Source organism: Clarias gariepinus, chromosome 5, assembly GCF_024256425.1.
Source record: "Clarias gariepinus isolate MV-2021 ecotype Netherlands chromosome 5, CGAR_prim_01v2, whole genome shotgun sequence".
NCBI lineage: Eukaryota > Metazoa > Chordata > Actinopteri > Siluriformes > Clariidae > Clarias > Clarias gariepinus.
The window spans coordinates 1,757,501-1,777,500 of record NC_071104.1 but is presented as its reverse complement, the minus strand read 5'-3'; the positions used below and the strand labels follow the sequence as shown (position 1 = coordinate 1,777,500).

At 45.7% G+C, this 20,000-nt stretch overlaps 27 non-coding genes across 27 annotated transcripts; 13 read left to right on the top strand and 14 right to left on the bottom strand.

The window, feature by feature from the left end:
- Positions 1-13: 13 nt before the first annotated feature.
- trnal-cag (transfer RNA leucine (anticodon CAG)) lies at positions 14-96 on the bottom strand. Its single transcript has one exon. It is a non-coding gene; the product is annotated as a tRNA-Leu (tRNA).
- Positions 97-389: 293 nt separating this feature from the next.
- Positions 390-471, bottom strand: trnas-aga (transfer RNA serine (anticodon AGA)). Its single transcript has one exon. It is a non-coding gene; the product is annotated as a tRNA-Ser (tRNA).
- A 333-nt stretch (positions 472-804) lies between these two features.
- Positions 805-894, top strand: trnar-ucu (transfer RNA arginine (anticodon UCU)). The gene is given in 2 exon segments: positions 805-841; positions 859-894. It is a non-coding gene; the product is annotated as a tRNA-Arg (tRNA).
- A 2,598-nt stretch (positions 895-3,492) lies between these two features.
- On the bottom strand, positions 3,493-3,575 carry trnal-cag (transfer RNA leucine (anticodon CAG)). The gene has a single exon. It is a non-coding gene; the product is annotated as a tRNA-Leu (tRNA).
- A 293-nt stretch (positions 3,576-3,868) lies between these two features.
- Positions 3,869-3,950, bottom strand: trnas-aga (transfer RNA serine (anticodon AGA)). The gene has a single exon. It is a non-coding gene; the product is annotated as a tRNA-Ser (tRNA).
- A 332-nt stretch (positions 3,951-4,282) lies between these two features.
- On the top strand, positions 4,283-4,372 carry trnar-ucu (transfer RNA arginine (anticodon UCU)). Its single transcript is given in 2 exon segments — positions 4,283-4,319; positions 4,337-4,372. It is a non-coding gene; the product is annotated as a tRNA-Arg (tRNA).
- Positions 4,373-5,604: 1,232 nt separating this feature from the next.
- On the bottom strand, positions 5,605-5,687 carry trnal-cag (transfer RNA leucine (anticodon CAG)). Its single transcript has one exon. It is a non-coding gene; the product is annotated as a tRNA-Leu (tRNA).
- Positions 5,688-5,980: 293 nt separating this feature from the next.
- Positions 5,981-6,062, bottom strand: trnas-aga (transfer RNA serine (anticodon AGA)). Its single transcript has one exon. It is a non-coding gene; the product is annotated as a tRNA-Ser (tRNA).
- Positions 6,063-6,394: 332 nt separating this feature from the next.
- Positions 6,395-6,484, top strand: trnar-ucu (transfer RNA arginine (anticodon UCU)). The gene is given in 2 exon segments: positions 6,395-6,431; positions 6,449-6,484. It is a non-coding gene; the product is annotated as a tRNA-Arg (tRNA).
- A 1,232-nt stretch (positions 6,485-7,716) lies between these two features.
- On the bottom strand, positions 7,717-7,799 carry trnal-cag (transfer RNA leucine (anticodon CAG)). Its single transcript has one exon. It is a non-coding gene; the product is annotated as a tRNA-Leu (tRNA).
- Positions 7,800-8,092: 293 nt separating this feature from the next.
- Positions 8,093-8,174, bottom strand: trnas-aga (transfer RNA serine (anticodon AGA)). The gene has a single exon. It is a non-coding gene; the product is annotated as a tRNA-Ser (tRNA).
- Positions 8,175-8,506: 332 nt separating this feature from the next.
- trnar-ucu (transfer RNA arginine (anticodon UCU)) lies at positions 8,507-8,596 on the top strand. The gene is given in 2 exon segments: positions 8,507-8,543; positions 8,561-8,596. It is a non-coding gene; the product is annotated as a tRNA-Arg (tRNA).
- A 658-nt stretch (positions 8,597-9,254) lies between these two features.
- trnat-ugu (transfer RNA threonine (anticodon UGU)) lies at positions 9,255-9,328 on the top strand. The gene has a single exon. It is a non-coding gene; the product is annotated as a tRNA-Thr (tRNA).
- A 500-nt stretch (positions 9,329-9,828) lies between these two features.
- On the bottom strand, positions 9,829-9,911 carry trnal-cag (transfer RNA leucine (anticodon CAG)). The gene has a single exon. It is a non-coding gene; the product is annotated as a tRNA-Leu (tRNA).
- Positions 9,912-10,204: 293 nt separating this feature from the next.
- On the bottom strand, positions 10,205-10,286 carry trnas-aga (transfer RNA serine (anticodon AGA)). The gene has a single exon. It is a non-coding gene; the product is annotated as a tRNA-Ser (tRNA).
- A 332-nt stretch (positions 10,287-10,618) lies between these two features.
- trnar-ucu (transfer RNA arginine (anticodon UCU)) lies at positions 10,619-10,708 on the top strand. Its single transcript is given in 2 exon segments — positions 10,619-10,655; positions 10,673-10,708. It is a non-coding gene; the product is annotated as a tRNA-Arg (tRNA).
- A 658-nt stretch (positions 10,709-11,366) lies between these two features.
- trnat-ugu (transfer RNA threonine (anticodon UGU)) lies at positions 11,367-11,440 on the top strand. Its single transcript has one exon. It is a non-coding gene; the product is annotated as a tRNA-Thr (tRNA).
- Positions 11,441-11,943: 503 nt separating this feature from the next.
- trnal-cag (transfer RNA leucine (anticodon CAG)) lies at positions 11,944-12,026 on the bottom strand. The gene has a single exon. It is a non-coding gene; the product is annotated as a tRNA-Leu (tRNA).
- Positions 12,027-12,734: 708 nt separating this feature from the next.
- Positions 12,735-12,824, top strand: trnar-ucu (transfer RNA arginine (anticodon UCU)). The gene is given in 2 exon segments: positions 12,735-12,771; positions 12,789-12,824. It is a non-coding gene; the product is annotated as a tRNA-Arg (tRNA).
- Positions 12,825-13,482: 658 nt separating this feature from the next.
- trnat-ugu (transfer RNA threonine (anticodon UGU)) lies at positions 13,483-13,556 on the top strand. Its single transcript has one exon. It is a non-coding gene; the product is annotated as a tRNA-Thr (tRNA).
- Positions 13,557-14,056: 500 nt separating this feature from the next.
- Positions 14,057-14,139, bottom strand: trnal-cag (transfer RNA leucine (anticodon CAG)). The gene has a single exon. It is a non-coding gene; the product is annotated as a tRNA-Leu (tRNA).
- A 293-nt stretch (positions 14,140-14,432) lies between these two features.
- trnas-aga (transfer RNA serine (anticodon AGA)) lies at positions 14,433-14,514 on the bottom strand. Its single transcript has one exon. It is a non-coding gene; the product is annotated as a tRNA-Ser (tRNA).
- A 333-nt stretch (positions 14,515-14,847) lies between these two features.
- trnar-ucu (transfer RNA arginine (anticodon UCU)) lies at positions 14,848-14,937 on the top strand. The gene is given in 2 exon segments: positions 14,848-14,884; positions 14,902-14,937. It is a non-coding gene; the product is annotated as a tRNA-Arg (tRNA).
- Positions 14,938-15,595: 658 nt separating this feature from the next.
- Positions 15,596-15,669, top strand: trnat-ugu (transfer RNA threonine (anticodon UGU)). Its single transcript has one exon. It is a non-coding gene; the product is annotated as a tRNA-Thr (tRNA).
- A 1,892-nt stretch (positions 15,670-17,561) lies between these two features.
- On the bottom strand, positions 17,562-17,644 carry trnal-cag (transfer RNA leucine (anticodon CAG)). The gene has a single exon. It is a non-coding gene; the product is annotated as a tRNA-Leu (tRNA).
- Positions 17,645-18,355: 711 nt separating this feature from the next.
- trnar-ucu (transfer RNA arginine (anticodon UCU)) lies at positions 18,356-18,445 on the top strand. Its single transcript is given in 2 exon segments — positions 18,356-18,392; positions 18,410-18,445. It is a non-coding gene; the product is annotated as a tRNA-Arg (tRNA).
- Positions 18,446-19,103: 658 nt separating this feature from the next.
- On the top strand, positions 19,104-19,177 carry trnat-ugu (transfer RNA threonine (anticodon UGU)). Its single transcript has one exon. It is a non-coding gene; the product is annotated as a tRNA-Thr (tRNA).
- Positions 19,178-20,000: the final 823 nt, after the last annotated feature.

Below are 20,000 nucleotides of genomic sequence, written 5' to 3'. Positions count from 1 at the left end.
GAGAAGGGGCTTTTGTCAGAAGTGGGATTTGAACCCACACCTCCAGGGGAGACTGCGTCCTGAACGCAGCGCCTTAGACCGCTCGGCCATCCTGACACGGCAGGCTCTAGAAAAGTCACGTCTTGCACGGATTACAGGTCGCTGGCCACGCACTCATATAACCGATCGGATGTCTACGGGCAGCTTGTCATTGGAAGACAATTCAACGTTGGGAAGGGGTGACAGGATTTCTCCAACAAAGCAGCAGCTATTAAGGATAAAAAGGGGGCAGGATGTCACTATTATGTCTTCGAGAAAGCACCAACTATTAAGGGCATGAGGAAATTTGTTACAAATCACAGCCACAACACAATGAGTTGCAACATGTCTTTCTTGTGCAAAATAACAGACGTAATCGGCAGGATTCGAATCTGCGCGGGGAGACCGCAATGGATTTCTAGTCCATCGCCTTAACCACTCGGCCACGACTACACCAATAGTGCGAACTTAGCGTGGGCCTGTGGTTAAATAAACTTTTGCCACGTCTCATTTCATGACTTGACCTCCTCCCCAAAGCAAGCCTTGGATCTTTCCAATACACGCAAGTGTATCGGTTGGCTTAAGTTCAGGATTTTTAGGCTTCAGACAGGAACCATGTTCACGTTTTACCTTAGCAAAACAGCAAAGCAGTTTTCAACAAGTTTCAGCACCTGCCATAGTTGTTTGCATTTGGTGGAATTTGATTAGTAGCAACAGAAAAGCATCTGCCTAATGAACTCCAGCATCCATGAGTCTTGGAGAGCCTGAAAAAAAAACTCCCTGGTTGGCTCTGTGGCGCAATGGATAGCGCATTGGACTTCTAGACTCAGCTGTGGAGCTATTCAAAGGTTGTGGGTTCGAGTCCCACCAGAGTCACTAACTTGTTACCTTCTTTTCATCCACACCCCATGTCTAAAATGAAATCTTTGGTCAGGAATCCCTGTTCAAGATGCACTTTCCTATGTGCCATATTTAATTGAATGACTTGTCAGCAGAATTTAAGAAATATCATTGTTTTCCACATGTTTCTGCCCATTTGTCCCAAATCAAGCCCTCAGCTCAACTCCAGCTTCAACAAAAGGTTACGACATTGATTCACGCAATCCTTATGGGACAAAGAGCCAAAGTCCACAACAGCAATCTGATGAAGGCTTGCTTGCTTTTAGATGTGCATGGCAAGTGGATTTTAATTCCTTTCCCCTGACTGTTGTGATATGCTTGTTAGGACTATGGCTGGAGATCACCCATAACCTTGTTTGCTGTGGCTTGTGTGCCATTTACAGATCTAAAAGTTGACATTTTCTTGAGGATTTTCACCCGTTTTGGGATCTTATCAAGCCGAAATCAAAGTTAGGATGAGCAAACAAACATCAAAGCATTTGCATGGCATCGCTGGTTGAGTACTCGTCTCACTAGCTTAGCGAGGTCTGCATGCGGATGGAGGAAATATTAGCATTGCAATCAGATTAAGTCTTGGCCAGGAGAGTCTCGGTTAAAAGTGCTGGGTCATGCCCAAGGTGCCACCCAGGCTGTTGGCACTGTGGCTTAGCTGGTGAAAGCACCTGTCTTGTAAAAAGGAGATCCTGGGTTCAAATCCCAGCAGTGCCTGTTGTGAGTTTTATCTCTTGGTGCACCAGACAAGGTCTGGGTCCAACTGCATTAGGAACTCAAGGCTTAAGTGCTTGTGGGCTCAGGTTGTGGCAGGGTATCTTGCTTTCAGCCAGGATTTCTGCTCAGTTTTCATGTGTTTTCCACAGGTAGACATCTGTCCATGGAGCTCAAGCAAGGTAGCTCTATTCCTCCCACAGAAGTGAACGAACACTGGCATTTTGATTTGCAAGAATTGAATCATTTTCTGAGTAGCCGTGGAACATTTGCCTGATGTTTGCTTCCACACAAGTGTGACTTTTTATATGTGGGACGTTTCACTCTACCGACTTATATTTGGTCACATTTAAATGAAGTCAATGGCTGTCAATAAGCTAGTATATATGGATAAATATATATATATACATATTTTTTTTGCTGTAAACTGTATGCCAGGATAAATTGGATAGCTCAGTCGGTAGAGCATCAGACTTTTAATCTGAGGGTCCAGGGTTCAAGTCCCTGTTCAGGCGTTACCTTTTATTGGTGCTTAGGAAAAAAGAGCATTTGGCACAAGTTGTTCAAAGCGATTAAGAGGGCTAGCTTGGATTAAGGAATTCTCAAGGGCAGAAAATTGGAAATTGCAGACTACTTGCCAAGGATTTCCACAATTTCCCGGTGGAGACTTACTCTTAGGAGATTGTCTTATGCTCAGGAAGGCGCAAGTGGGCGCCAGTGAGGTCGGCTGCCGTCACGATGTCCAGTCACTGGAGAACAAACTCGATGACCTCAGGGCCAGGATAATGTTCCAGAGAGACATTCGGGACTGCAATCTCCTCTGCTTTACCGAGACATGGCTGAACCCAGCGGTGCTGGACCACGTCATCCAGCCGGCCGAGTTCTTCTCCGTTCACCGCATGGACAGGACACAGGACTTAGGGAAGTCAATGGGAGGCGGCGTGTGTTTAATGGTCAATAGCAGCTGGTGCAACAGCAGGAGCGTTGTTCCTCTCGCACGCTCCTGCACTCCAAACGTGGAACTACTGTCCATCATGTGTCCTCCTTTTTATTTACCTCGGAAATTTACATCGGTAATAATCAGCACCATTTATATCCTGCCTTAAGCGCACACGGAGACTGCCTTATGCGAGCTGCATGAGGCATTGACACAGCACCAGACACAACACCGTGACGCTGCGCTTATTGTGGCGGTGGACTTTAACAGTGCCAACCTTAAACGCGAAGCGCCAAACTTTCATCAGCATATCACCTGTCCCACCAGGGGCAAAAGGACACTGGACCACTGCTACACTACAGTCAAGGACGGCTATAGGGCACAATATCGTCCACCGTTTGGTAAATCTGACCATGCCGCTATCTTCCTCATGCCAAAATATAAACAAAGGCAGAAACAGGAAGTGCGGGTGTACGGACCAATCAGTGGCTGCGTTACAGGATGCACTTGATGACGCAGACTGGGACATGTCTTCAACCATCTATGGGCCATGCTGCAAAATACAGACAAAAAGATGAAATGAACCTATGAATCATGAACAATGACAACTTTTCATACCCAATCGTCAAAGAGAAGCTCATTCCTTGACTTCAGCAATCAAACATGTGCTGGGACATCTCAAAAGAATTTTTCAGCATCCGTAAAAAGGAAGTTCAGCTCAGAACCTGTAGCCTTCATTATGGCACCCTGCTCCGAGCTTTGCCTCAACAACACAACCATGTCTACATTGTCCAAAAAATTGAAGAAGCAAGCGCTTGATGAAGAAAAGGCCAAACTTCTTCGCTTGCAAGCAAAGCTATGCTGTGAGAGGTCAAGGTTGTTGATTCAGATCCATACACGATTTGCTAAACGCAACAAAGAGAAGGGGCTCTTGTCAGAAGTGGGATTTGAACCCACGCCTCCTGGGGAGACTGCGACCTGAACGCAGCGCCTTAGACCGCTCGGCCATCCTGACACGGCAGGCTCTAGAAAAGTCACGTCTTGCACGGATTACAGGTCGCTGGCCACGCACTCATATAACCGATCGGATGTCTACGGGCAGCTTGTCATTGGAAGACAATTCAACGTTGGGAAGGGGTGACAGGATTTCTCCAACAAAGCAGCAGCTATTAAGGATAAAAAGGGGGCAGGATGTCACTATTATGTCTTCGAGAAAGCACCAACTATTAAGGGCATGAGGAAATTTGTTACAAATCACAGCCACAACACAATGAGTTGCAACATGTCTTTCTTGTGCAAAATAACAGACGTAATCGGCAGGATTCGAATCTGCGCGGGGAGACCGCAATGGATTTCTAGTCCATCGCCTTAACCACTCGGCCACGACTACACCAATAGTGCGAACTTAGCGTGGGCCTGTGGTTAAATAAACTTTTGCCACGTCTCATTTCATGACTTGACCTCCTCCCCAAAGCAAGCCTTGGATCTTTCCAATACACGCAAGTGTATCGGTTGGCTTATTTAAGGATTTTTAGGCTTCAGACAGGAACCATGTTCACGTTTTACCTTAGCAAAACAGCAAAGCAGTTTTCAACAAGTTTCAGCAACTGCCATAGTTGTTTGCATTTGGTGGAATTTGATTAGTAGCAACAGAAAAGCATCTGCCTAATGAACTCCAGCATCCATGAGTCTTTTAGAGCCTGAAAAAAAAACTCCCTGGTTGGCTCTGTGGCGCAATGGATAGCGCATTGGACTTCTAGACTCAGCTGTGGAGCTATTCAAAGGTTGTGGGTTCGAGTCCCACCAGAGTCACTAACTTGTTACCTTCTTTTCATCCACACCCCATGTCTAAAATGAAATCTTTGGTCAGGAATCCCTGTTCAAGATGCACTTTCCTATGTGCCATATTTAATTGAATGACTTGTCAGCAGAATTTAAGAAATATCATTGTTTTCCACATGTTTCTGCCCATTTGTCCCAAATCAAGCCCTCAGCTCAACTCCAGCTTCAACAAAAGGTTACGACATTGATTCACGCAATCCTTATGGGACAAAGAGCCAAAGGCTACAACAGCAATCTGATGAAGGCTTGCTTGCTTTTAGATGTGCATGGCAAGTGGATTTTAATTCCTTTCCCCTGACTGTTGTGATATGCTTGTTAGGACTATGGCTGGAGATCACCCATAACCTTGTTTGCTGTGGCTTGTGTGCCATTTACAGATCTAAAAGTTGACATTTTCTTGAGGATTTTCACCCGTTTTGGGATCTTATCAAGCCGAAATCAAAGTTAGGATGAGCAAACAAACATCAAAGCATTTGCATGGCATCGCTGGTTGAGTACTCGTCTCACTAGCTTAGCGAGGTCTGCATGCGGATGGAGGAAATATTAGCATTGCAATCAGATTAAGTCTTGGCCAGGAGAGTCTCGGTTAAAAGTGCTGGGTCATGCCCAAGGTGCCACCCAGGCTGTTGGCACTGTGGCTTAGCTGGTGAAAGCACCTGTCTTGTAAAAAGGAGATCCTGGGTTCAAATCCCAGCAGTGCCTGTTGTGAGTTTCATCTCTTGGTGCACCAGACAAGGTCTGGGTCCAACTGCATTAGGAACTCAAGGCTTAAGTGCTTGTGGGCTCAGGTTGTGGCAGGGTATCTTGCTTTCAGCCAGGATTTCTGCTCAGTTTTCATGTGTTTTCCACAGGTAGACATCTGTCCATGGAGCTCAAGCAAGGTAGCTCTATTCCTCCCACAGAAGTGAACGAACACTGGCATTTTGATTTGCAAGAATTGAATCATTTTCTGAGTAGCCGTGGAACATTTGCCTGATGTCTGAAGTTCAGCTCAGAACCTGTAGCCTTCATTATGGCACCCTGCTCCGAGCTTTGCCTCAACACAACCATGTCTACATTGTCCAAAAAATCGAAGAAGCAAGCGCTAGATGAAGAAAAGTCCAAACTTCTTCGCTTGCAAGCAAAGCTATGCTGTGAGAGGTCAAGGTTGTTGATTCAGATCCATACACGATTTCCTAAACGCAACAAAGAGAAGGGGCTTTTGTCAGAAGTGGGATTTGAACCCACGCCTCCAGGGGAGACTGCGTCCTGAACGCAACGCCTTAGACCGCTCGGCCATCCTGACACGGCAGGCTCTAGAAAAGTCACGTCTTGCACGGATTACAGGTCGCTGGCCACGCACTCATATAACCGATCGGATGTCTACGGGCAGCTTGTCATTGGAAGACAATTCAACGTTGGGAAGGGGTGACAGGATTTCTCCAACAAAGCAGCAGCTATTAAGGATAAAAAGGGGGCAGGATGTCACTATTATGTCTTCGAGAAAGCACCAACTATTAAGGGCATGAGGAAATTTGTTACAAATCACAGCCACAACACAATGAGTTGCAACATGTCTTTCTTGTGCAAAATAACAGACGTAATCGGCAGGATTCGAATCTGCGCGGGGAGACCGCAATGGATTTCTAGTCCATCGCCTTAACCACTCGGCCACGACTACACCAATAGTGCGAACTTAGCGTGGGCCTGTGGTTAAATAAACTTTTGCCACGTCTCATTTCATGACTTGACCTCCTCCCCAAAGCAAGCCTTGGATCTTTCCAATACACGCAAGTGTATCGGTTGGCTTATTTAAGGATTTTTAGGCTTCAGACAGGAACCATGTTCACGTTTTACCTTAGCAAAACAGCAAAGCAGTTTTCAACAAGTTTCAGCACCTGCCATAGTTGTTTGCATTTGGTGGAATTTGATTAGTAGCAACAGAAAAGCATCTGCCTAATGAACTCCAGCATCCATGAGTCTTTTAGAGCCTGAAAAAAAAACTCCCTGGTTGGCTCTGTGGCGCAATGGATAGCGCATTGGACTTCTAGACTCAGCTGTGGAGCTATTCAAAGGTTGTGGGTTCGAGTCCCACCAGAGTCACTAACTTGTTACCTTCTTTTCATCCACACCCCATGTCTAAAATGAAATCTTTGGTCAGGAATCCCTGTTCAAGATGCACTTTCCTATGTGCCATATTTAATTGAATGACTTGTCAGCAGAATTTAAGAAATATCATTGTTTTCCACATGTTTCTGCCCATTTGTCCCAAATCAAGCCCTCAGCTCAACTCCAGCTTCAACAAAAGGTTACGACATTGATTCACGCAATCCTTATGGGACAAAGAGCCAAAGTCCACAACAGCAATCTGATGAAGGCTTGCTTGCTTTTAGATGTGCATGGCAAGTGGATTTTAATTCCTTTCCCCTGACTGTTGTGATATGCTTGTTAGGACTATGGCTGGAGATCACCCATAACCTTGTTTGCTGTGGCTTGTGTGCCATTTACAGATCTAAAAGTTGACATTTTCTTGAGGATTTTCACCCGTTTTGGGATCTTATCAAGCCGAAATCAAAGTTAGGATGAGCAAACAAACATCAAAGCATTTGCATGGCATCGCTGGTTGAGTACTCGTCTCACTAGCTTAGCGAGGTCTGCATGCGGATGGAGGAAATATTAGCATTGCAATCAGATTAAGTCTTGGCCAGGAGAGTCTCGGTTAAAAGTGCTGGGTCATGCCCAAGGTGCCACCCAGGCTGTTGGCACTGTGGCTTAGCTGGTGAAAGCACCTGTCTTGTAAAAAGGAGATCCTGGGTTCAAATCCCAGCAGTGCCTGTTGTGAGTTTCATCTCTTGGTGCACCAGACAAGGTCTGGGTCCAACTGCATTAGGAACTCAAGGCTTAAGTGCTTGTGGGCTCAGGTTGTGGCAGGGTATCTTGCTTTCAGCCAGGATTTCTGCTCAGTTTTCATGTGTTTTCCACAGGTAGACATCTGTCCATGGAGCTCAAGCAAGGTAGCTCTATTCCTCCCACAGAAGTGAACGAACACTGGCATTTTGATTTGCAAGAATTGAATCATTTTCTGAGTAGCCGTGGAACATTTGCCTGATGTCTGAAGTTCAGCTCAGAACCTGTAGCCTTCATTATGGCACCCTGCTCCGAGCTTTGCCTCAACACAACCATGTCTACATTGTCCAAAAAATCGAAGAAGCAAGCGCTAGATGAAGAAAAGTCCAAACTTCTTCGCTTGCAAGCAAAGCTATGCTGTGAGAGGTCAAGGTTGTTGATTCAGATCCATACACGATTTCCTAAACGCAACAAAGAGAAGGGGCTTTTGTCAGAAGTGGGATTTGAACCCACGCCTCCAGGGGAGACTGCGTCCTGAACGCAGCGCCTTAGACCGCTCGGCCATCCTGACACGGCAGGCTCTAGAAAAGTCACGTCTTGCACGGATTACAGGTCGCTGGCCACGCACTCATATAACCGATCGGATGTCTACGGGCAGCTTGTCATTGGAAGACAATTCAACGTTGGGAAGGGGTGACAGGATTTCTCCAACAAAGCAGCAGCTATTAAGGATAAAAAGGGGGCAGGATGTCACTATTATGTCTTCGAGAAAGCACCAACTATTAAGGGCATGAGGAAATTTGTTACAAATCACAGCCACAACACAATGAGTTGCAACATGTCTTTCTTGTGCAAAATAACAGACGTAATCGGCAGGATTCGAATCTGCGCGGGGAGACCGCAATGGATTTCTAGTCCATCGCCTTAACCACTCGGCCACGACTACACCAATAGTGCGAACTTAGCGTGGGCCTGTGGTTAAATAAACTTTTGCCACGTCTCATTTCATGACTTGACCTCCTCCCCAAAGCAAGCCTTGGATCTTTCCAATACACGCAAGTGTATCGGTTGGCTTATTTAAGGATTTTTAGGCTTCAGACAGGAACCATGTTCACGTTTTACCTTAGCAAAACAGCAAAGCAGTTTTCAACAAGTTTCAGCACCTGCCATAGTTGTTTGCATTTGGTGGAATTTGATTAGTAGCAACAGAAAAGCATCTGCCTAATGAACTCCAGCATCCATGAGTCTTTTAGAGCCTGAAAAAAAAACTCCCTGGTTGGCTCTGTGGCGCAATGGATAGCGCATTGGACTTCTAGACTCAGCTGTGGAGCTATTCAAAGGTTGTGGGTTCGAGTCCCACCAGAGTCACTAACTTGTTACCTTCTTTTCATCCACACCCCATGTCTAAAATGAAATCTTTGGTCAGGAATCCCTGTTCAAGATGCACTTTCCTATGTGCCATATTTAATTGAATGACTTGTCAGCAGAATTTAAGAAATATCATTGTTTTCCACATGTTTCTGCCCATTTGTCCCAAATCAAGCCCTCAGCTCAACTCCAGCTTCAACAAAAGGTTACGACATTGATTCACGCAATCCTTATGGGACAAAGAGCCAAAGTCCACAACAGCAATCTGATGAAGGCTTGCTTGCTTTTAGATGTGCATGGCAAGTGGATTTTAATTCCTTTCCCCTGACTGTTGTGATATGCTTGTTAGGACTATGGCTGGAGATCACCCATAACCTTGTTTGCTGTGGCTTGTGTGCCATTTACAGATCTAAAAGTTGACATTTTCTTGAGGATTTTCACCCGTTTTGGGATCTTATCAAGCCGAAATCAAAGTTAGGATGAGCAAACAAACATCAAAGCATTTGCATGGCATCGCTGGTTGAGTACTCGTCTCACTAGCTTAGCGAGGTCTGCATGCGGATGGAGGAAATATTAGCATTGCAATCAGATTAAGTCTTGGCCAGGAGAGTCTCGGTTAAAAGTGCTGGGTCATGCCCAAGGTGCCACCCAGGCTGTTGGCACTGTGGCTTAGCTGGTGAAAGCACCTGTCTTGTAAACAGGAGATCCTGGGTTCAAATCCCAGCAGTGCCTGTTGTGAGTTTCATCTCTTGGTGCACCAGACAAGGTCTGGGTCCAACTGCATTAGGAACTCAAGGCTTAAGTGCTTGTGGGCTCAGGTTGTGGCAGGGTATCTTGCTTTCAGCCAGGATTTCTGCTCAGTTTTCATGTGTTTTCCACAGGTAGACATCTGTCCATGGAGCTCAAGCAAGGTAGCTCTATTCCTCCCACAGAAGTGAACGAACACTGGCATTTTGATTTGCAAGAATTGAATCATTTTCTGAGTAGCCGTGGAACATTTGCCTGATGTCTGAAGTTCAGCTCAGAACCTGTAGCCTTCATTATGGCACCCTGCTCCGAGCTTTGCCTCAACACAACCATGTCTACATTGTCCAAAAAATCGAAGAAGCAAGCGCTAGATGAAGAAAAGTCCAAACTTTTTCGCTTGCAAGCAAAGCTATGCTGTGAGAGGTCAAGGTTGTTGATTCAGATCCATACACGATTTCCTAAACGCAACAAAGAGAAGGGGCTTTTGTCAGAAGTGGGATTTGAACCCACGCCTCCAGGGGAGACTGCGTCCTGAACGCAGCGCCTTAGACCGCTCGGCCATCCTGACACGGCAGGCTCTAGAAAAGTCACGTCTTGCACGGATTACAGGTCGCTGGCCACGCACTCATATAACCGATCGGATGTCTACGGGCAGCTTGTCATTGGAAGACAATTCAACGTTGGGAAGGGGTGACAGGATTTCTCCAACAAAGGAGCAGCTATTAAGGATAAAAAGGGGGCAGGATGTCACTATTATGTCTTCGAGAAAGCACCAACTATTAAGGGCATGAGGAAATTTGTTACAAATCACAGCCACAACACAATGAGTTGCAACATGTCTTTCTTGTGCAAAATAACAGACGTAATCGGCAGGATTCGAATCTGCGCGGGGAGACCGCAATGGATTTCTAGTCCATCGCCTTAACCACTCGGCCACGACTACACCAATAGTGCGAACTTAGCGTGGGCCTGTGGTTAAATAAACTTTTGCCACGTCTCATTTCATGACTTGACCTCCTCCCATAAGCAAGCCTTGGATCTTTCCAATACACGCAAGTGTATCGGTTGGCTTATTTAAGGATTTTTAGGCTTCAGACAGGAACCATGTTCACGTTTTACCTTAGCAAAACAGCAAAGCAGTTTTCAACAAGTTTCAGCACCTGCCATAGTTGTTTGCATTTGGTGGAATTTGATTAGTAGCAACAGAAAAGCATCTGCCTAATGAACTCCAGCATCCATGAGTCTTTTAGAGCCTGAAAAAAAAACTCCCTGGTTGGCTCTGTGGCGCAATGGATAGCGCATTGGACTTCTAGACTCAGCTGTGGAGCTATTCAAAGGTTGTGGGTTCGAGTCCCACCAGAGTCACTAACTTGTTACCTTCTTTTCATCCACACCCCATGTCTAAAATGAAATCTTTGGCCAGGAATCCCTGTTCAAGATGCACTTTCCTATGTGCCATATTTAATTGAATGACTTGTCAGCAGAATTTAAGAAATATCATTGTTTTCCACATGTTTCTGCCCATTTGTCCCAAATCAAGCCCTCAGCTCAACTCCAGCTTCAACAAAAGGTTACGACATTGATTCACGCAATCCTTATGGGACAAAGAGCCAAAGTCCACAACAGCAATCTGATGAAGGCTTGCTTGCTTTTAGATGTGCATGGCAAGTGGATTTTAATTCCTTTCCCCTGACTGTTGTGATATGCTTGTTAGGACTATGGCTGGAGATCACCCATAACCTTGTTTGCTGTGGCTTGTGTGCCATTTACAGATCTAAAAGTTGACATTTTCTTGAGGATTTTCACCCGTTTTGGGATCTTATCAAGCCGAAATCAAAGTTAGGATGAGCAAACAAACATCAAAGCATTTGCATGGCATCGCTGGTTGAGTACTCGTCTCACTAGCTTAGCGAGGTCTGCATGCGGATGGAGGAAATATTAGCATTGCAATCAGATTAAGTCTTGGCCAGGAGAGTCTCGGTTAAAAGTGCTGGGTCATGCCCAAGGTGCCACCCAGGCTGTTGGCACTGTGGCTTAGCTGGTGAAAGCACCTGTCTTGTAAACAGGAGATCCTGGGTTCAAATCCCAGCAGTGCCTGTTGTGAGTTTCATCTCTTGGTGCACCAGACAAGGTCTGGGTCCAACTGCATTAGGAACTCAAGGCTTAAGTGCTTGTGGGCTCAGGTTGTGGCAGGGTATCTTGCTTTCAGCCAGGATTTCTGCTCAGTTTTCATGTGTTTTCCACAGGTAGACATCTGTCCATGGAGCTCAAGCAAGGTAGCTCTATTCCTCCCACAGAAGTGAACGAACACTGGCATTTTGATTTGCAAGAATTGAATCATTTTCTGAGTAGCCGTGGAACATTTGCCTGATGTCTGAAGTTCAGCTCAGAACCTGTAGCCTTCATTATGGCACCCTGCTCCGAGCTTTGCCTCAACAACACAACCATGTCTACATTGTCCAAAAAATCGAAGAAGCAAGCGCTTGATGAAGAAAAGTCCAAACTTCCTCGCTTGCAAGCAAAGCTATGCTGTGACAGGTCAAGGTTGTTGATTCAGATCCATACACGATTTCCTAAACACTACAAAGAGAAAGGGCTCTTGTCAGAAGTGGGATTTGAACCCACGCCTCCAGGGGAGACTGCGACCTGAACGCAGCGCCTTAGACCGCTCGGCCATCCTGACACGGCAGGCTTTAGAAAAGTCACGTCTTGCACGGATTACAGGTCGCTGGCCACGCACTCATATAACCGATCGGATGTCTACGGGCAGCTTGTCATTGGAAGACAATTCAACGTTGGGAAGGGGTGACAGGATTTCTCCAACAAAGCAGCAGCTATTAAGGATAAAAAGGGGGCAGGATGTCACTATTATGTCTTTGAGAAAGCACCAACTATTAAGGGCATGAGGAAATTTGTTACAAATCACAGCCACAACACAATGAGTTGCAACATGTCTTTCTTGTGCAAAATAACAGACGTAATCGGCAGGATTCGAATCTGCGCGGGGAGACCGCAATGGATTTCTAGTCCATCGCCTTAAGCACTCGGCCACGACTACACCAATAGTGCGAACTTAGCGTGGGCCTGTGGTTAAATAAACTTTTGCCACGTCTCATTTCATGACTTGACCTCCTCCCCAAAGCAAGCCTTGGATCTTTCCAATACACGCAAGTGTATCGGTTGGCTTAAGTTCAGGATTTTTAGGCTTCAGACAGGAACCATGTTCACGTTTTACCTTAGCAAAACAGCAAAGCAGTTTTCAACAAGTTTCAGCACCTGCCATAGTTGTTTGCATTTGGTGGAATTTGATTAGTAGCAACAGAAAAGCATCTGCCTAATGAACTCCAGCATCCATGAGTCTTGGAGAGCCTGAAAAAAAAACTCCCTGGTTGGCTCTGTGGCGCAATGGATAGCGCATTGGACTTCTAGACTCAGCTGTGGAGCTATTCAAAGGTTGTGGGTTCGAGTCCCACCAGAGTCACTAACTTGTTACCTTCTTTTCATCCACACCCCATGTCTAAAATGAAATCTTTGGTCAGGAATCCCTGTTCAAGATGCACTTTCCTATGTGCCATATTTAATTGAATGACTTGTCAGCAGAATTTAAGAAATATCATTGTTTTCCACATGTTTCTGCCCATTTGTCCCAAATCAAGCCCTCAGCTCAACTCCAGCTTCAACAAAAGGTTACGACATTGATTCACGCAATCCTTATGGGACAAAGAGCCAAAGTCCACAACAGCAATCTGATGAAGGCTTGCTTGCTTTTAGATGTGCATGGCAAGTGGATTTTAATTCCTTTCCCCTGACTGTTGTGATATGCTTGTTAGGACTATGGCTGGAGATCACCCATAACCTTGTTTGCTGTGGCTTGTGTGCCATTTACAGATCTAAAAGTTGACATTTTCTTGAGGATTTTCACCCGTTTTGGGATCTTATCAAGCCGAAATCAAAGTTAGGATGAGCAAACAAACATCAAAGCATTTGCATGGCATCGCTGGTTGAGTACTCGTCTCACTAGCTTAGCGAGGTCTGCATGCGGATGGAGGAAATATTAGCATTGCAATCAGATTAAGTCTTGGCCAGGAGAGTCTCGGTTAAAAGTGCTGGGTCATGCCCAAGGTGCCACCCAGGCTGTTGGCACTGTGGCTTAGCTGGTGAAAGCACCTGTCTTGTAAACAGGAGATCCTGGGTTCAAATCCCAGCAGTGCCTGTTGTGAGTTTCATCTCTTGGTGCACCAGACAAGGTCTGGGTCCAACTGCATTAGGAACTCAAGGCTTAAGTGCTTGTGGGCTCAGGTTGTGGCAGGGTATCTTGCTTTCAGCCAGGATATCTGCTCAGTTTTCATGTGTTTTCCACAGGTAGACATCTGTCCATGGAGCTCAAGCAAGGTAGCTCTATTCCTCCCACAGAAGTGAACGAACACTGGCATTTTGATTTGCAAGAATTGAATCATTTTCTGAGTAGCCGTGGAACATTTGCCTGATGTCTGAAGTTCAGCTCAGAACCTGTAGCCTTCATTATAGCACCCTGCTCCGAGCTTTGCCTCAACACAACCATGTCTACATTGTCCAAAAAATCGAAGAAGCAAGCGCTAGATGAAGAAAAGTCCAAACTTCTTCGCTTGCAAGCAAAGCTATGCTGTGAGAGGTCAAGGTTGTTGATTCAGATCCATACACGATTTCCTAAACGCAACAAAGAGAAGGGGCTTTTGTCAGAAGTGGGATTTGAACCCACGCCTCCAGGGGAGACTGCATCCTGAACGCAGCGCCTTAGACCGCTCGGCCATCCTGACACGGCAGGCTCTAGAAAAGTCACGTCTTGCACGGATTACAGGTCGCTGGCCACGCACTCATATAACCGATCGGATGTCTACGGGCAGCTTGTCATTGGAAGACAATTCAACGTTGGGAAGGGGTGACAGGATTTCTCCAACAAAGCAGCAGCTATTAAGGATAAAAAGGGGGCAGGATGTCACTATTATGTCTTCGAGAAAGCACCAACTATTAAGGGCATGAGGAAATTTGTTACAAATCACAGCCACAACACAATGAGTTGCAACATGTCTTTCTTGTGCAAAATAACAGACGTAATCGGCAGGATTCGAATCTGCGCGGGGAGACCGCAATGGATTTCTAGTCCATCGCCTTAACCACTCGGCCACGACTACACCAATAGTGCGAACTTAGCGTGGGCCTGTGGTTAAATAAACTTTTGCCACGTCTCATTTCATGACTTGACCTCCTCCCCAAAGCAAGCCTTGGATCTTTCCAATACACGCAAGTGTATCGGTTGGCTTAAGTTCAGGATTTTTAGGCTTCAGACAGGAACCATGTTCACGTTTTACCTTAGCAAAACAGCAAAGCAGTTTTCAACAAGTTTCAGCACCTGCCATAGTTGTTTGCATTTGGTGGAATTTGATTAGTAGCAACAGAAAAGCATCTGCCTAATGAACTCCAGCATCCATGAGTCTTGGAGAGCCTGAAAAAAAAACTCCCTGGTTGGCTCTGTGGCGCAATGGATAGCGCATTGGACTTCTAGACTCAGCTGTGGAGCTATTCAAAGGTTGTGGGTTCGAGTCCCACCAGAGTCACTAACTTGTTACCTTCTTTTCATCCACACCCCATGTCTAAAATGAAATCTTTGGTCAGGAATCCCTGTTCAAGATGCACTTTCCTATGTGCCATATTTAATTGAATGACTTGTCAGCAGAATTTAAGAAATATCATTGTTTTCCACATGTTTCTGCCCATTTGTCCCAAATCAAGCCCTCAGCTCAACTCCAGCTTCAACAAAAGGTTACGACATTGATTCACGCAATCCTTATGGGACAAAGAGCCAAAGTCCACAACAGCAATCTGATGAAGGCTTGCTTGCTTTTAGATGTGCATGGCAAGTGGATTTTAATTCCTTTCCCCTGACTGTTGTGATATGCTTGTTAGGACTATGGCTGGAGATCACCCATAACCTTGTTTGCTGTGGCTTGTGTGCCATTTACAGATCTAAAAGTTGACATTTTCTTGAGGATTTTCACCCGTTTTGGGATCTTATCAAGCCGAAATCAAAGTTAGGATGAGCAAACAAACATCAAAGCATTTGCATGGCATCGCTGGTTGAGTACTCGTCTCACTAGCTTAGCGAGGTCTGCATGCGGATGGAGGAAATATTAGCATTGCAATCAGATTAAGTCTTGGCCAGGAGAGTCTCGGTTAAAAGTGCTGGGTCATGCCCAAGGTGCCACCCAGGCTGTTGGCACTGTGGCTTAGCTGGTGAAAGCACCTGTCTTGTAAACAGGAGATCCTGGGTTCAAATCCCAGCAGTGCCTGTTGTGAGTTTCATCTCTTGGTGCACCAGACAAGGTCTGGGTCCAACTGCATTAGGAACTCAAGGCTTAAGTGCTTGTGGGCTCAGGTTGTGGCAGGGTATCTTGCTTTCAGCCAGGATTTCTGCTCAGTTTTCATGTGTTTTCCACAGGTAGACATCTGTCCATGGAGCTCAAGCAAGGTAGCTCTATTCCTCCCACAGAAGTGAACGAACACTGGCATTTTGATTTGCAAGAATTGAATCATTTTCTGAGTAGCCGTGGAACATTTGCCTGATGTTTGCTTCCACACAAGTGTGACTTTTTATATGTGGGACGTTTCACTCTACCGACTTATATTTGGTCACATTTAAATGAAGTCAATGGCTGTCAATAAGCTAGTATATATGGATAAATATATATATATATATATACATATTTTTTTTGCTGTAAACTGTATGCCAGGATAAATTGGATAGCTCAGTCGGTAGAGCATCAGACTTTTAATCTGAGGGTCCAGGGTTCAAGTCCCTGTTCAGGCGTTACCTTCTATTGGTGCTTAGGAAAAAAGAGCATTTGGCACAAGTTGTTCAAAGCGATTAAGAGGGCTAGCTTGGATTAAGGAATTCTCAAGGGCAGAAAATTGGAAATTGCAGACTACTTGCCAAGGATTTCCACAATTTCCCGGTGGAGACTTACTCTTAGGAGATTGTCTTATGCTCAGGAAGGCGCAAGATGGCGCCAGTGAGGTCGGCTGCCGTCACGATGTCCAGTCACTGGAGAACAAACTCGATGACCTCAGGGCCAGGATAAAGTTCCAGAGAGACATTCGGGACTGCAATCTCCTCTGCTTTACCGAGACATGGCTGAACCCAGCGGTGCCGGACCACGTCATCCAGCCGGCCGAGTTCTTCTCCGTTCACCGCATGGACAGGACACAGGACTTAGGGAAGTCAAGGGGAGGCGGCGTGTGTTTAATGGTCAATAGCAGCTGGTGCAACAGCAGGAGCGTTGTTCCTCTCGCACGCTCCTGCACTCCAAACGTGGAACTACTGTCCATCATGTGTCCTCCTTTTTATTTACCTCGGAAATTTACATCGGTAATATTCAGCACCATTTATATCCTGCCTTAAGCGCACACGGAGACTGCCTTATGCGAGCTGCATGAGGCATTCACACAGCACCAGACACAACACCGTGACGCTGCGCTTATTGTGGCGGTGGACTTTAACAGTGCCAACCTTAAACGCGAAGGGCCAAACTTTCATCAGCATATCACCTGTCCCACCAGGGGCAAAAGGACACTGGACCACTGCTACACTACAGTCAAGGACGGCTATAGGGCACAATCTCGTCCACCCTTTGGTAAATCTGACCATGCCGCTATCTTCCTCATGCCAAAATATAAACAAAGGCAGAAACAGGAAGTGCGGGTTCAGAGGGAGGTCGCGCGCTGTACGGACCAATTAGTGGCCGCGTTACAGGATGCACTTGATGACGCAGACTGGGACATGTCTTCAACCATCTATGGGCCATGCTGCAAAATACAGACAAAAAGATGAAATGAACCTATGAATCATGAACAATGACAACTTTTCATACCCAATCGTCAAAGAGAAGCTGATTCCTTGACTTCAGCAATCAAACATGTGCTGGGACATCTCAAAAGAATTTTTCAGCATCCGTAAAAAGGAAGTTCAGCTCAGAACCTGTAGCCTTCATTATGGCACCCTGCTCCGAGCTTTGCCTCAACAACACAACCATGTCTACATTGTCCAAAAAATCGAAGAAGCAAGCGCTTGATGAAGAAAAGTCCAAAGTTCTTCGCTTGCAAGCAAAGCTATGCTGTGAGAGGTCAAGGTTGTTGATTCAGATCCATAAACGATTTCCTAAACGCAACAAAGAGAAGGGGCTCTTGTCAGAAGTGGGATTTGAACCCACGCCTCCAGGGGAGATTGCGACCTGAACGCAGCGCCTTAGACCGCTCGGCCATCCTGACACGGCAGGCTCTAGAAAAGTCACGTCTTGCACGGATTACAGGTCGCTGGCCACGCACTCATATAACCGATCGGATGTCTACGGGCAGCTTGTCATTGGAAGACAATTCAACGTTGGGAAGGGGTGACAGGATTTCTCCAACAAAGCAGCAGCTATTAAGGATAAAAAGGGGGCAGGATGTCACTATTATGTCTTCGAGAAAGCACCAACTATTAAGGGCATGAGGAAATTTGTTACAAATCACAGCCACAACACAATGAGTTGCAACATGTCTTTCTTGTGCAAAATAACAGACGTAATCGGCAGGATACGAATCTGCGCGGGGAGACCCCAATGGATATCTAGTCCATCGCCTTAACCACTCGGCCACGACTACACCAAGTGTGCGAACTTAGCGTGGGCCTGTGGTTAAATAAACTTTTGCCACGTCTCATTTCATGACTTGACCTCCTCCCCAAAGCAAGCCTTGGATCTTTCCAATACACGCAAGTGTATCGGTTGGCTTAAGTTCAGGATTTTTAGGCTTCAGACAGGAACCATGTTCACGTTTTACCTTAGCAAAACAGCAAAGCAGTTTTCAACAAGTTTCAGCACCTGCCATAGTTGTTTGCATTTGGTGGAATTAGATTAGTAGCAACAGAAAAGCATCTGCCTAATGAACTCCAGCATCCATGAGTCTTGGAGAGCCTGAAAAAAAAAAAACACCCTGGTTGGCTCTGTGGCGCAATGGATAGCGCATTGGACTTCTAGGCTCAGCTGTGGAGCTATTCAAAGGTTGTGGGTTCGAGTCCCACCAGAGTCACTAACTTGTTACCTTCTTTTCATCCACACCCCATGTCTAAAATGAAATCTTTGGTCAGGAATCCCTGTTCAAGATGCACTTTCCTATGTGCCATATTTGATTGAATGACTTGTCAGCAGAATTTAAGAAATATCATTGTTTTCCACATGTTTCTGCCCATTTGTCCCAAATCAAGCCCTCAGCTCAACTCCAGCTTCAACAAAAGGTTACGACATTGAGTCACGCAATCCTTATGGGACAAAGAGCCAAAGTCCACAACAGCAATCTGATGAAGGCTTGCTTGCTTTTAGATGTGCATGGCAAATGGATTTTAATTCCTTTCCCCTGACTGTTGTGATATGCTTGTTAGGACTATGGCTGAAGATCACCCATAACCTTGTTTGCTGTGGCTTGTGTGCAATTTACAGATCTAAAAGTTGACATTTTCTTGAGGATTTTTACCCGTTTTGGGATCTTATCAAGCCGAAATCAAAGTTAGGATGAGCAAACAAACATCAAAGCATTTGCATGGCATCGCTGGTTGAGTACTCGTCTCACTAGCTCAGCGAGGTCTGCATGCGGATGGAGGAAATATTAGCATTGCAATCAGATTAAGTCTTGGCCAGGAGAGTCTCGGTTAAAAGTGCTGGGTCATGCCCAAGGTGCCACCCAGGCTGTTGGCACTGTGGCTTAGCTGGTGAAAGCACCTGTCTTGTAAACAGGAGATCCTGGGTTCAAATCCCAGCAGTGCCTGTTGTGAGTTTCATCTCTTGGTGCACCAGACAAGGTCTGGGTCCAACTGCATTAGGAACTCAAGGCTTAAGTGCTTGTGGGCTCAGGTTGTGGCAGGGTATCTTGCTTTCAGCCAGGATTTCTGCTCAGTTTTCATGTGTTTTCCACAGGTAGACATCTGTCCATGGAGCTCAAGCAAGGTAGCTCTATTCCTCCCACAGAAGTGAACGAACACTGGCATTTTGATTTGCAAGAATTGAATCATTTTCTGAGTAGCCGTGGAACATTTGCCTGATGTTTGCTTCCACACAAGTGTGACTTTTTATATGTGGGACGTTTCACTCTACCGACTTATATTTGGTCACATTTAAATGAAGTCAATGGCTGTCAATAAGCTAGTATATATATATATATATATATATACATATTTTTTTTGCTGTAAACTGTATGCCAGGATAAATTGGATAGCTCAGTCGGTAGAGCATCAGACTTTTAATCTGAGGGTCCAGGGTTCAAGTCCCTGTTCAGGCGTTACCTTCTATTGGTGCTTAGGAAAAAAGAGCATTTGGCACAAGTTGTTCAAAGCGATTAAGAGGGCTAGCTTGGATTAAGGAATTCTCAAGGGCAGAAAATTGGAAATTGCAGACTACTTGCCAAGGATTTCCACAATTTCCCGGTGGAGACTTACTCTTAGGAGATTGTCTTATGCTCAGGAAGGCGCAAGATGGCGCCAGTGAGGTCGGCTGCCGTCACGATGTCCAGTCACTGGAGAACAAACTCGATGACCTCAGGGCCAGGATAAAGTTCCAGAGAGACATTCGGGACTGCAATCTCCTCTGCTTTA